Genomic DNA, 6,549 nt, shown 5'->3' with positions numbered 1-6,549 from the left:
TTAAACTGCCCTTTTTAATGTACATGAAGCCCTTAAATCAAGCTTTTCAATGTTAGGTGAACTGCTCCATGGTCCAGCCCACTTGTAATAGACATGCTCATTTAAGGAGCTTGTCTTTCATGTTTTTTAGGCGTGGTGGACACGCTGAGGAGACAAAAAAAAAAGGGTTGATGCATTAAGGCTATTCGATCTAAAAGGGAGAGCTGAAGAAAAAAGAAATTGACTAAAGCAAAGTAAAGGCAAGTGAGTTGCATTATTTATTGTCATTTGATGATAGGAGTGTGAAAGGAAGAAAAGAATGAAAAGATGAAGAAATAAAAGGAGAGGCCATTTGGCCAGTGAGTAAGAAGAGAAAAGAGGAGAAGTCCCAGCGAGTGAGACTGAGAACGGTGCAATATCAAAATACTGCGTGACTAAGAGCAAGTAAAAGAGAAGAGAAAAATAGAAAGAGTAAGAAAAAATTGTGAGAGATACACAGTGAGGAAGAGAGCAGTGAGTGAAAAAAAAAGAAAGTTTTTTCTTTGCTAGTTGTATCTTGGCAAAAATGCAAAACTGACCCTTTAACTTTCACTTTTTTTTTTTTTTCATTTCAGTCCTCTAACTTTAAATATTTGTCAATGCAAGATTCCGTTAAACCCCAGTTATGGGTTGCCGTTAATGTCACTAAAACGACACCATTTTCCTTTTCTTTTTCTTTTTTTTTTTTTAAATTTCGGAATTAAAAGAAAAAAAATTGTTCAAAAAAAAAAAAACATTTAAGGGGAATGACACAAGGAAGAGGGTGGGAAAAACTATAGCAAGATCTCATTCAATAAGTCGCCTCTTCTCCTACAAAAGGAAATTTAAATCCAACTTAGTACTTAGCTTGGTCGACAATTGACATGACAATAAGTAGTTAATGGGTAGAGAAATTACGTACCTTGTTCTAGTGGATGGGCATGGCTTTAATAAGGATAGTTAAACTACCATTTTTAATGTACATAAAGCCCCTAAATCAAGCTTTTCAATGTTGGGTGAACTGCTCCATGGTCCAGCCCACTTGTAATAGACATGCTCATTTAAGGAGCTTGTCTTTCATGTTTTTTAGTCGCCTCTTCTCCTACAAAAGGAAATTTAAATCCAACTTAGGGTGTGTTTGTTTTGGGTGAAAATCACTTCCAGAAATGTTTTTCTAGAAATGCGGGTGTTTGGTTGGTTCGGAAATTGATTTCCGTTGACCCAAAAAAAAAGGCTTTGACTACGGAAATGAATTTCCGTTCCTATTTTCACTTCAAATGAATTCCGGAGAGAGAGAGAGAGAGAGAGCGAGTGCACGAGAGGAAGAAGACTGAGCTCCAGTCCAGTCTGACGATCGCCGGCGAACCCCGAGGTCCAATCCAATCCGACCGCGCCGTCAATCGCGAAGCACCGTGCCGATCTTTGCGAGATCGCAATCGACGCTTCTCGAGATCGCGATCGACGGCGCGGTTGTCGGACTAGAGCTCGGGAAGCACCGCGCCGTCGAACCCAGTCGAGCGTCGATCGCGATCTCGCCCTTCGTCGAACTAGCCAGTCGAGCGTCGATCATTGATGATTTTTTTTTTCTGGGTTTTGTCCGTGTTTTTCTGGGTTTGTCTTTTCCTTCTTCTTTTCCAAACACCAGAAAATATTTTTCGGAAAATTTTTTGAAATGCAACCACACACATGAAAATATTTTCCTTTCCGGAAAATAGCATTTCCGGAAAATGGAATATTTTCCGGAAATGCTTTTACACGAACCAAACACAGCCTTAGTACTTAGCTTGGTCGACAATTGACAAGACAATAAGTAGTTAATGGGCAGAGAAATTACGTACCTTGTTCTAGTGGATGGGCATGGCTTTAATAAGGATAGTTAAACTGCCCTTTTTAATGTACATGAAGCCCTTAAATCAAGCTTTTCAATGTTGGGTGAACTGCTCCATGGTCCAGCCCACTTGTAATAGACATGCTCATTTAAGGAGCTTGTCTTTCATGCTTTTTAGGCGTGGTGGACACGCTGAGGAGGAAAAAAAAAGGGTTGATGCATTAAGGCTATTCAATCTAAAAGGGAAAGCTGAAGAAAAAAGAAATTGGCTAAAGCAAAGTCAAGGCAAGTGAGTTGCATTATTTATTGTCATTTGATGACAGGAGTGTGAAAGGAAGAAAAGAATGAAAAGATGAAGAAATAAAAGGAGAGGCCATTCGACCAGTGAGTAAGAAGAGAAAAGAGGAGAAGTCCCAGCGAGTGAGACTGAGAACGGTGCAATATTAAAGAACTGCGTGACTAAGAGCAAGTAAAAGAGAAGAGAAAAATAGAAAGAGTAAGAAAAAATTGTGAGAGATACACAGTGAGGAAGAGAGCATCGAGTGAAAAGAAAAGAGAGTTTTTTCTTTGCTAGTTGTATCTTGGCAAAAATGCAAAACTGACCCTCTAACTTTCACTTTTTTTTTTTTCATTTCAGTCCTCTAACTTTAAATATTTGTCAATGCAAGATTCCGTTAAACCTCAGTTATGGGTTGCCGTTAATGTCACTAAAACGACACCATTTTCCTTTTCTTTTTTTTCTTTTTTTTAAATTTCGGAATTAAAAGAAAAAAATTGTTCCAAAAAAAAAAAACATTTAAGGGGAACGACACAAGGAAGAGGGTGGGAAAAACTATCACTACAACAAAAGTGGACTATGGTGACGAAACTTTTTGTCACAATATGTCCTTATTTCGTCACCGAAGACATATGGTGACGAAACCAGTTTCGTCACCTAAGCCCCGTCACAGAATGTCCTGGTGATGAAAATTTTTCGTCACCAATTAAAAATTTATAGGTGACGAAAAAATTTCGTCACCTAATTTTTTCGTCACTAGACCTTATTTTCAGTGACGAAATAAATTCGTCACCAATGATTTTTTATTTGTAATTTTTTTTATTTGGCTATATAAGGTGACGAAATATTTCATCACCAATTGTATTTATTTATTTCAATTTCAATAGATTAGGTGACGAATTATTTCGTCACTAATTTTTGCTTATAGCTAGATATGGTGACAAAAATTTGTCAGCAATTTTTATTATTATTATTATTAATGTTCTTTACATTTACTTGCCATTACATTAACATGTTCATTTCCAACCATATTCATAAACAAATCATCCATTCAATTCCAACCACATCTATAAAAAAAAAGCATCCATACAATCTGGAAAGGAAATAAAGAACCATTCAACTCTTAAAACCATTAAACCAAGTTGTTCACAAAGTAATTACAACCATTTATATATAAATGTTATCTTCCATACTTTACAAAAAATTATTTGAGTTCAAGTAGCGCCACAAAAACTGTCTTTTAGCCACCAATCTCGTATCTGCACAAGTATAAAGAAAAATACATCAATACCATATCTACTGGAAGAAGCAACTACTTGTACAACTAATCACAAGATTGCCCAAAGTTCAGTTAAATTTGATACATTGATATTACTATCATGGATCTAGTTTAAAAATAAAGTTTGATACAAGTAATTGATTTAATTAATGAAACTTCGCATGAGATAAAATCCTAGAAAAATTAAGCTAATATGTCACTAATCCCAAATTCATTGAAGAAAATTTACATGCAATATAAACAAATTGCACTTATCAAGTCACTTACACAAGTGTCAATGCACTGTGAGAGTATAATTAAGGAAGAGCTACATTGTACATAAAGAACGCATGACAAAGATAATAGATTGCATGCCACCACAATACAAGATGTCAGTGAATGTTTCCCCACCTTTTGTACCTACCAGTGCTGTGTTTGTTTTATTGATATTCTAAAAAACACAATGATAGTGTACTGCTACCATGGCATAAACCAAAACTAAATCAAGCAGGGCCTCATATACACCCAAATGAGCAACTAAACCAGTTTTGTGAGAACACTACAAACTCATCCACGCTATTCAATGTAAGCAGAGATATTTAAGGCCAAATGGCAAAAGAATCCACAAGGTTACCAAGTTTAACATGATATAGAACTTTAAGGAATTACTCCATTTGGTTATTCAATAACTTGACCACTAAACAGAACAAAATATGTTGTAAATCCTCAACAATATATTCAAGTGATAGTTTGCATTAATAAAGAAGGTGGTACCTGACCGAGTCAACAAGTTTTGATTGCGAAATCTTAAATCCTGCACTAGCCCGAGCATCAACCCTTAGTGATGCTTCTACTATTTTAAATGTTTGGTCCTGTCAAGAGAAGAAAACTAAGCTTAATTCTATGCTGGAGGAAAATTATTTAGAAACTGAAAAAAAAAAAAAAAAAAAAAAAAAAAAAAAAAAAAAAAAAAAAGTTATCAAGATAATGACTGGCAACCTAGGTGCTTCATTACCAACCTACAAGAAGAAAAGAAATCACAAACACAAGTAGTATGCAAGTCCAGTGGCTATAGCCCATTCTATATTCAAATCTTTTGAGGAATGTCACAATATAAAGGAAAAACATAACTTCTAATGCTAGAACTTTTTACTACCACAATGAGTAAATTTATGAGATGCACAAATGAACAAGTATCAAAGAAATAAATTGGAGCTGTTTGCAAGGTTGAGACAAATAAGTAAGCTAAATCTTAAATTTATTAATAGCAAAGTAGACATATTTAGTATAGGACATGATCCTAGATGCTCTAGACAGTCTCCAACGTGCCACTAACACCTATTGTCCTCATTAGTGCCACATGACCACTTCCTCTTATGCAAGTTATGGTTTCCCATAAGGAAAATAGTTTTTAGTTCAGTATCCAATAATAATCAAAACAACACTTTTTTACAACTTCTAGGATCACTGTGACCAAATAAACATCTACAATGTTTGTTGCCCCTGAATCATTTCTCACCACCCTTTTTCCTCTGCAAATTTTGTAACAACAAAAAAATGAAGGCCAATTGCCTTTTTTTCTAAATTTGTTTTCTATTTAGAGAGTATAAATGCTCTAACTAGTAATTAATTGCTACATTATTAAACTTATGGCTTCTAGCTGTTAGGGAATATGAAACCTAAGCTAGGATCTATGGGATAAGAATTGAAAAATAGTACATACAAAACACTAGATATATGTGGTTCTCCCAAAAAAAGGATATGCCAACGAAATTTTTGTAGTCTATTACTTGGTAGTCTAGAGTCTAGACCTATGTGTAAAATTATAATAATAAGTCTAAAATGTCTTTTGTATTCTTATATATTAGAAATACCCTAATAATTGTACAGACACCACCCTAACCTACATATATGTTATCCTTTAATTTATGATAAAACGGCGAAAGAATGCCTTCATTACACAAGTGGAAAAAACTGCATATGAATTATGCTACTTTGCAAGAAAAACAACATAATAAAGAACAATATTGTTGTTCATGTGAAATTCTTTCAAATGTATTTGGTTACATAGGTTCTCCATTATTTTGATTCCCTGTATACATTGGTACCGTTACTACAAAAATAACAGAATCAATATATTTCCAATGTGTTCTATAAATTCCAGAACCAATATATCTAAAGTCAGGTGATAAGCATGTCAATTCTCATTAATATGAGTCCTAAAGAGACAAAAATAAAATAATAATATTCTTTTTCAAATTACCAAAGCATGGCAAACATTTCCATCATGAGTCGATGGACATGTAACCATGGCCATGGCTCCTTTAATCCGTCCAAGCTATTTCACCCACATAACTTGAGACTGATTATAAAATTAGTTTTTAAAAACCATAAAACCCACTATCACCCTCATCCAAATGTAAAGTGATCTCAGAAAGGAATTATAACTAGACTTCTCCATACCCATGTATAAACGCAGCAACAATTATCTTTAAAAAAATGATAAAACCCATCACTTTCTTAGGCTCTATAGAAGAAGAATCGTACCTGAGAGAGGCGTGACTGAGAGAGAGAGAGAGAGAGAGAGGCGTGGGATTGGGGATTTAGGGTAAAAGGGAAAAAAATAATTATAATGAAAAAAAAAAAAATTTCTAGCGCCCAATTTTTTTTTTTTTTTTTTTGAAAGCTCGCGCCCAAAATATTGAAGGCCCGCCTTTATTTTATTTTTACCAATGGTGATTAGTTTAAGCATCTTTTTTCTGAGGCTCAATATTTCTTGATTGCTTTTTGCATTTTTTTTTTTCTTTGGTCGTGTACAGTGTGAGTGTGTGACATTGTTTCTTCTTTGAGTTTTGACTATTTTGTTACTTTGAATATTTTTGTTGTTTTACGTTTTAGCTGACCTTAACTTTACTGACAAATATAAATTAATTTGTTTATTTCTTCTAATGCTACTACTTATGAAATATTGATTTTGAATTATAATGGCAAGTTTAATTTAGACATGTGTCTAGATTTTTTTTTTTTTTTTAATTTACATATTCAAGTTATGATTTCTCAAACTTAATTTTATATATATTTAATTTTTTTATTTGACCCTGCAGTTCGACTGATAGTCCACTGGTTGAACCAGTGACCCAACTCATAGACCGGGTCAACGTCCGATCCAGGATTAATAACTATGGGTTA

General features: G+C 34.2%; 1 long non-coding RNA gene across 1 annotated transcript; it reads right to left on the bottom strand.

Annotated features, from left to right (window-relative positions):
• Positions 1-3,202: 3,202 nt before the first annotated feature.
• On the bottom strand, positions 3,203-5,994 carry LOC126690780 (uncharacterized). The gene is made up of 3 exons (XR_007644738.1): positions 5,908-5,994; positions 4,135-4,232; positions 3,203-3,361 (listed from the first exon to the last, which is right to left on the bottom strand). It is a non-coding gene; the product is annotated as an uncharacterized LOC126690780 (long non-coding RNA).
• Positions 5,995-6,549: the final 555 nt, after the last annotated feature.

Source organism: Quercus robur, chromosome 7 (genome assembly GCF_932294415.1).
Source record: "Quercus robur chromosome 7, dhQueRobu3.1, whole genome shotgun sequence".
In the NCBI taxonomy this organism is placed as follows: domain Eukaryota; kingdom Viridiplantae; phylum Streptophyta; class Magnoliopsida; order Fagales; family Fagaceae; genus Quercus; species Quercus robur.
Note: the sequence above shows the minus strand (reverse complement) of the source record. Positions and strands in the feature narration are given on the sequence as shown.